Source organism: Apodemus sylvaticus, chromosome 15 (genome assembly GCF_947179515.1).
Source record: "Apodemus sylvaticus chromosome 15, mApoSyl1.1, whole genome shotgun sequence".
Taxonomy (NCBI): Eukaryota; Metazoa; Chordata; class Mammalia; order Rodentia; family Muridae; genus Apodemus; species Apodemus sylvaticus.
Genome location: NC_067486.1, coordinates 9,655,047 through 9,661,473, shown reverse-complemented (window position 1 = coordinate 9,661,473; position 6,427 = coordinate 9,655,047). Strand labels below are relative to the sequence as shown.

The window sequence follows — 6,427 nt, the reverse complement described above, 5'->3', positions numbered from 1 at the left end:
TGGGGTGACTCTAACCAAACAAGTGAAAGACCTATATGACAAGAACTTCAGATCTCTGAAGAAGGAAATCGAAGAAGATCTCAGAAAATGGAAAAACCTTCCATGCTCGTGGATTGGCAGGGTTAATATAGTTAAAATGGCCATCTTGCCAAAGGCAATCTACAGAATGCTATTCCCATAAAAATCCCAACCCAGTTCTTCATAGAGCTAGAAAGAGCAATTCTCAAATTCATCTGGAATAACAAAAAACCCAGGATAGCTAAAACTATTCTCAACAGTAAAAGATCTTCAGGGGGATTCAATATCCCAGACTTTAAACTCTACTACAGAGCAATAGTGATAAAAAACTGCATGGTACTGGTCCAATACCAGGCAAGCAGATCAATGGAATAGGATTGAAGACCCAGAAATGAACCAACACACCTATGGTCACTTGGTCTTCGACAAAGGGGCTGAAAGCATCCAGTGGAAAAAAGATAGTCTTTTCAACAAATGGTGCTGGTTCAATTGGAGGTCAGCATGCAGAAGAATGTGCATTGATCCATTCTTATCTCCTTGTACCAAGCTCAACTCCAAATGGATCAAGGACCTCCACATAAAACCTGACACACTGAAACTAATTGAAAAGAAACTGGGGAAGACCCTGGAGGACATGGGCACAGGGGAAAAGCTCCTGAATAGAACACCAATAGCTTATGCTCTAAGATCAAGAATTGACAAATGGGACCTCATAAAACTACAAAGTTTCTGTAAGGCAAAGAACACCGTCAAAAGGACAAAACATAAACCAACAGACCGGGAATGGATCTTCACCAACCCTAAATCCGACAGAGGGCTAATATCTAATATATACAAAGAAATCAAGAAAGTAGAACCCAGAGAACCAAATAACCCCATTAAAAAGTGGGGTACGGAGCTGAACAAAGAATTTTCACATGAAGAACTTCGGAGAGCTGAGAAACACCTTAAGAAATGTTCAACATCATTAATCATTAGGGAAATGCAAATCAAAACAACCCTGAGATTTCACCTCACACCAGTCAGAATGGCTAAGGTCAAAAACTCAGGAGACAGCAGGTGTTGGCGAGGATGTGGAGAAAGAGGAACACTCCTCCACTGCTGGTGGGATTGCAAGATGGTACAACCACTTTGGAAATCAGTCTGGCGGTTCCTCAGAAAACTGGGTATGGCGCTTCTGGAGGACCCTGTTATACCACTACTGGGCATATATCCAGAGGATTCTTCAGTATGCAATAAGGACACATGCTCCACTATGTTCATAGCAGCACTATTTGTAGTAGCCAGAAGCTGGAAAGAACCTAGATGTCCTTCAACGGAGGAATGGATACAAAAAATGTGGTATATTTACACAATGGAGTACTATTCAGCCATTAGAAACAATGAATTCATGAAATTCTTAGACAAATGGATGGAGCTGGAGAACATCATACTAAGTGAGGTAACCCAGTCTCAAAAGATCAATCATGGTATGCACTCACTGATAAGTGGATATTAGCCTAGAAACTTTGAATACCCAGGACATAATCCACAAATTAAATGATGTCCAAAAAGAATGGAGGAGTGGCCTCTGGTTCTGGAAAGACTCAGTGCAAGAGTATAGAGGAATTCCAGAACAGAGAAGTGGGAAGGGGTGGATGGAAGAATAGGGGGACAGAAGAGGGCTTATGCGACTTGCGGGGAGAGGGGACCCAGAAAAGGGGAAATCATTTGCAATGTAAATAAAAAAATAATAAAAAAGTCTAGAAAAAAGAAAAGAACAAAAAAATGGAAAATTAAAATCTATAGCTTTCTCTTGAAAAAATATTAAATTGGAATAAGAGATAAATTAATGGAGGCAAATATAAACTTGTTATTATAAAAATTTTAACAACAATTAAAATCAGAATCATAATGAGCAACAATGAAAAAGTATTAATAAATCCTCATTCACATATGTAAAGGGCTGTGGTTTAAGAAACATAAATATAAGCTTTTAATGATTATTTGAAACTAAAAAAAAGTGGCAGCTTATTTTTCATTGAAAAACCAAGCAAAAACGATGTATATCTCAAAAGATGATTGAATATTGTAATAAACAATGTATTATGTGTCATTATTTATATTAGTTCAAAAGTGGAATTTGTAAATCAACATTTTAACACTTCTATCTGACTTGCCTAACTATATACCATTTTGTTGTTTTTTTAAAAGTCTATCTTAAGTATTTTCTTTATACTTAAGAAAACAAAAAATATAAACAAACAAAAAACCAACAACCCAGAAAACTCATGCAACAGAGGGAGCTCCTCTATGCTGAGACTGTCTCCATTAACAATGCAAAGGCTCGGGTCACCTAAGGGACAAGGGAAGGGACAAGGGTACACCCACTGCAGATGGCATCTGTGCATCTCATGTGCTACTGCAAATCATTGCTCCAGCCTCCTGTACCTTACATGTTTCTTTGTGTTTTTTTATTCTGCCTGAGAAGTCTTCACACTTAGGAGACACTGTGTTCGGCTGTGCTCCTTCCAACTGCAGCACTTGTGTTTTCATGCTGCCCTGGATGCCCTTTCCAGTGACCAGTTCTTGCCCTCCACAAGTCCTTTCAAATATCCCCTGCTGAGGTCTGACCTTGACCTAACTAAAATCATGATGGAGCTACCAGGGCCTTCTCAGCCCAGCACACAATGCCTCAGTGCCTTCTCCTACGCAGCTACTGTCCTCTCTAGAAGCCCCAACACTTGAGCTTTAAAGAAGAAGTAACAGCTAAAAAGGAGCCCATTTGCTTCATCTTTTTCTTCTAAGGTGGTATCTTGAGACAACATCTCAGGACATCATTCCACAATTACACCAGAAGGGAAAATGGTCAAATATTTCCAGGTACTGTGGTCACTTTTCCTCTCCACTTGGTGCTCCTGGCTGCTCCAGGTGCTCGAGTTTGGTGGCCTACACATGGACTTATTAAGATCAAATGCCCTTATAAGAAAGTAAATTTGAGTTGGTTCAATAAAACCGTGGACCCCTGCCCTGACCTAAAACAACCCATCTGTGGCACCAACTTTGTAACCTATGATAATCCCTGCATCTTGTGTGTTGAGAGCTTATTCCTGGTGACAAAGATCTGTTGGAAGCTGATGGCTGGATGGTCCTTCTATGTTTTCCTTAATTTATGAACTATTCTGGCCTGAAGATGTAACTCACTTTTAAAGCACCATCTCACAGGTTGGAGGACTCTGGGATCAATCCCAATCTCTACAAATAAATAAACTTTCCTGAAAAAAAAAAAAGAAAGCTGACTGTCATACTGAAGTCAGACTTTAAAGGAGGATTTGGTACAGATTGGTATTTCCAGAGTCTAAGCAGAACTTTCACCGAATTCTTTAAATTCAGAATTAAAAGAAATGTCTGATTTTTCAAAGCTTAGCCTAGTCTTATAAATATAAAAACTAATGTAGAGGAAAGGGAAAAGAAATTATGTAACAAAAATAATCTTAAGCATCAGTTACTAATTTTGATTTGACTATGATGAATTGGGCTTCAGGGGAAGAGCAATCCTCTCATCAGAAACAGCTCAATTAGCTGAATTAAGCAACAGAATCTGTCTAAAAGCACTGGAGAATGACCGCAGTGGCCAAGACTTGACAATGTCTCAGATAATAAAGGTAATCTTTTTTTTTTTTTATTATTCGATATAATTTATTTACATTTCAAATGATTTCCCCTTTTCTAGCCCCCCCCACTCCCCGAAAGTCCCGCAAACCCCCTTCTCTTCCCCTGTCCTCCCACCCACCCCTTCCCACTTCCCCGTTCTGGTTTTGCTGAATACTGCTTCACTGAGTCTTTCCAGAACCAGGGGCCACTCCTCCTTTCTTCTTGTACCTCATTTGATGTGTGGATTATGTTTTGGGTATTCCAGTTTTCTAGGTTAATATCCACTTATTAGTGAGTTTCTGCCTGTGTCATTTTTACACTCAAGATATTTGACAGCTCACAAGAAGAGAGGATATAAGGCCAAGAAAACCCCAAACAAACCAAAACAACAAAACAAAAACAAACAAACAAAAACTGGTGTTAAAAGACTACAAAGAATTTCCAAAGCTTTTATATTAAAACACAAAGATACTCAGGACTATGAGCAGCTGGAAGTTGTAATGGTCAGTTCTAATTCTTTACCACACACAACCTAGAATCTCTTGAGAGGAGAGTCACAGTGAGGGATTATCAAGACCATGTTGACCTGTGAGAATAATTTATGGGATTATTTTAATTGCCTTCATCAATATGGGAAGATCCATCCTAAAATTGGACCCAATTTGAAGGGCTGAACACTGACCTGTGGGAACATGAACAAGGCAGGCTGAGTACCAGCCAGCTCCCACATAATCATGTCCCTCTGCTCCTGACTACGGGTGACATGACTAAGTCTTTACATTTCCAGCAGCTTTGACTTCCCTACAGTGACGGACTTTAACCTGGAATGGTGAGCTGCAACACACCCACTCTTCTTTACGTCACTATTTTTTTCAGGCTACTGTATCAAAACAACAAAAACAAAACTAGGATGTCCTAAAGAGAAAAGCAACAGAAAAGTGACCTCCAGCATTGAGCCTCATTTCTGCTCAGTGCATGTGGGAATTCATTAGCAGATTTATATAAGAGATGCAGCAACTTGATAAAACACCTGCTCTTAGAGGCAAGAACACAATACAGATGTTCACTATGAGGGAAACTAGATTTCAGGGTCGAGAGTCTGAGTAGCAAGCCAAGTGTTCAGTTCCTGTCTCTGAAGGACTACATTCCAGACATTACAATAGAGCATAGGTGTGTTAAGCCTTATTAAGACGAAAACTAACCCTCAACTCAACCGGAACACTAAGTATAACAATGGGCCTACCATGTCTCTGCCTAACAGGAGGAAGAGGGATCATAAAAAAAAAAGGTGATGCAGAAAGCCTTGATTAATCTTATTTGTAACCACAAACTGGAGGACCCAGAAGTAACAAAAGAAAAATAATACCCAGTGGGCACACATTCATGGGTGGTCTATGTAGTCATTTGGACAAACTTAAAACTGTAAAATTGAAGGAATTTTCTCCATTTGAATTTTTATAGAAATATTTTTAAATCCAGTGTTAGTAAATTGAATCTTGAATGCTCCAAAATGGAAAAATATATCACAGGAAAATCCAATCTAACCCAGTAATACAAATTTTGTATATAATTTAAAAATAAATTTTCTATGCAAAAAAATTAAAGGAAACTGGCCTAGAATATTCTCATTCGATTTAGTAGAAATGTTTTGCAAATATCAAGATTCATTTACAAAATTGCCAATTATTAATAAAAAAGAGTTATCTTTAATCTGATAGATATCTGCAGAACAGTTATTGCAAACCTCTTGCTCAATGACAACAGATCAAAATTCTCCACACCTCAGAACACCACCAGCATTTTAGCTATAATTTTACCCCAGCAAATTGTCAAGGTGATTTTATAATTCCTATGGAAATGTGTGAGGACAGACACAAAGCTAAGGTAACACAAGAGCCAAATGAGTGTCTTAAATATAAAATATCAATCTTGTACAGAACTAAAGTAACTGAGTAGTCAGGCTTAGTGCGAGACTACTTGCACCATTACAGAGAATTGGGGAATCAGACAAGAGACACAAGTATGGACATTTAGACTCAAGAAGGATTTCACTGTAGAGAACTGTTTTCCTAAGTAACATGATTCCGGGTTCAGAGACAGAAGGAAAGTGGAGTGAGCGTCCCTGTACAAGAAGATGCAAAGAAAGCTTACTGTAGAACTTTGAGTGCAAAGGATGGATAAACTAAAATTTACAAAATAAAATAGGGATGAATACCTTTCCAACCTAAGAGGTGGATTAGCACTAATATACAATGCAGAAGCATAAAAAAGAACGGTTTTTACAATTAAAAACTTCAGTATGAGAGATTAGATTCACACAAACAGAGAAAGACACCTTTTGACCATTCCCAGGAAGCTGGTGATGTCTTATTTTCAACACAACAGCTAGGTGTAATCCTTTCTTTTTTGATAAACCATCAACCTACAATGCCGGGAATCTTCACTCTTCTCATTTCTGTTAAATACTTGTGTAAAGAATGTTACTAAAAGTTATCTAAAGTAATGAACTGGTAAATTCTATATTTTTTTTCCACGAGGAAGATGGCCAGTGTACCCTTGGGCAATGCAAACCTCTGTGAAGAGATACGAATGCGTCACTGGGCAAGGGAGGAACATGGAGATAAGGGCTTACATTGGACTGCAGAGGTAGACAAGCATTTCCTGGGCACAAAGAGAAGACTTTGTAGACTAAAGGAATAGCACGCGTGAAGAAAGTTTCCAAGATGGAAACTTCGGGCGTGGTAGCGCCTTCCTGCATTTGCTGAATTAATTGCTG

The 6,427-nt window shown here is 38.6% G+C and overlaps 1 pseudogene; it reads left to right on the top strand.

The window, feature by feature from the left end:
• Positions 1–2,862: 2,862 nt before the first annotated feature.
• LOC127666296 (serine protease inhibitor Kazal-type 14-like) lies at positions 2,863–3,173 on the top strand (annotated as a pseudogene).
• Positions 3,174–6,427: the final 3,254 nt, after the last annotated feature.